The 1861-nt window shown below is 35.0% G+C and overlaps 1 pseudogene; it reads right to left on the bottom strand.

Moving 5' to 3' along the window:
* Positions 1–553: 553 nt before the first annotated feature.
* On the bottom strand, positions 554–1600 carry LOC108760583 (putative nuclease HARBI1; annotated as a pseudogene).
* Between the last annotated feature and the right edge of the window lie 261 nt (positions 1601–1861).

Raw genomic sequence — 1861 nt, 5'->3', positions numbered from 1 at the left:
TTATCTTTTATTTTATATTATAGTTTTTATATTGTATCATATATTTATCATATATTTTTATAATATATCACTTTTTCTGTCTTTGTAGTTTGTATAAATAAAAATAGTATTCATGTTCATTTCATTTATAATTAATAAAATATATGTTAACAAAGTTAGTATGTGTTATATATTAATCAATTAATATTAGATCAAAGATATCAATCAATGTTTTATTAATCGTTTATTACGAACTTACATATACGTTGGATGCATATAGTAATTGAATAAATAACTATAAAAGATAAGTAAATTAAACTTCTTTATTTAGATTATCGCGTTTTTTACACAAAAGAATTGATATCTTATTCAGCTTGCAATATTGCTTGTAATTAAAGAAAATCAGAGTAATTAAAGAAAATCAGGAAGATTAATCAGGATGATTAATATGGCAATGTCTGAATACTTGTTGGTATTGCCATGGGACTTGGGCTTCCCCTGCTTCCGTTACAAAATATTCTCGTAGCACATCACGTTGGGCACGTGCAGCAACATCTGAATTATTGCTAGACAGTCATCCAATAGTTTCTACCAGATCACCCTGTTGCCCATGTTCTCGCCAAGCTCCTCCCAACACCACACCATCGGCTATTTCTCTGTCTATTAACAGAGGTGGACAGTACCTCCTGTAAACTGGAGCAATTTCTCTTTCTGTTGTCATAATAAAGTTGTGGAGACAGATTAATGCTTTGACTAAATGATCAGCATTTTCTGGAGAACAGCACAAAGGTTTTGTAAGGATTCGCCATCTTGACACTAAAATGCCAAAAGCATTTTCAATTACCTGACGTGCTCGTGACAGTCGATAGTTGAATATTCGTTCCTTATCGGTTAATTGAGAACGAGGATATGGACGCAGCAAATATTTTTTAAGGGGGAAAGCTTCATCGCCTGCAAATACATATTCTGTTGCTATTGATGTACAAGGCAATTCTTTCTTTGGAGGCACATCAAGCAAACCACTATGAAGAAGCTGACCTATGTCCGAGTGTGCCCAAACTCCACCGTCACTAATACTACCGAATTGTCCTACATCTATCACTGTAAACTTATAGTTTGCGTCACATGCAGCCATCAAAACTAATGAAAAATATTTTTTATAATTTGAATATTGACTGCCAGAATTTGGGGGACACTGAATACGTTTGGATGTGTTTCCCATCCAATGCCCCAATGCAATTAGGAAATTGCCATTGTTGCATAAATTCATTAGCAATGTGTCTCCATACTTCATGCGTTGGTTGCGGCAGGTAAAGAGGTTGCAGCACATCCCATATGATTCGACACACTTCAGGTACAATTTTGAACGCCGTTGATCTCCCAATTCTGAATTCAGCTTTTTTTGAAAACATGCTATCCCCATGAGCTAAGTATCTGAATAAAAAAAACCTTTAAGGATACATATTGAGTTAAAAGTGAAATTAGGCACTAAGAACATAATCTATACTTACGATAAGGTCAAAACCAGCCTCAGCTCTGGATGTAGTGGACGACGACGACTCCTCTTTAACAACCGAGGGCGAACGAGTTCATAGAGATTTCTGAACAGATATGGCCACATTCTCTGGTCCAGGCAAAAAATTCTTCGTGGTTTGTTTCCATCAATTCATGAAAATAGGTTAAATGGAACCCTTTGGAATTTCGTTTTTCTTCACTATTCACTGGTCGCACCCACCATCTTCTGCTATTTGATTTACCGAACAAACGTATAGAGAAAACATATATAGAGATAATAAGTTTAGAAATTGCGAGCAAAGTTGTAAAAGCTGCATTAATATTTGTTGCTGGTCCATTTTAACCTAGTAACGATTAATTAGCTGTC

Source organism: Trachymyrmex cornetzi, unplaced genomic scaffold (genome assembly GCF_001594075.2).
Source record: "Trachymyrmex cornetzi isolate Tcor2-1 unplaced genomic scaffold, Tcor1.1 scaffold2279, whole genome shotgun sequence".
Lineage (NCBI taxonomy): Eukaryota > Metazoa > Arthropoda > Insecta > Hymenoptera > Formicidae > Trachymyrmex > Trachymyrmex cornetzi.
Note: the sequence above shows the minus strand (reverse complement) of the source record. Positions and strands in the feature narration are given on the sequence as shown.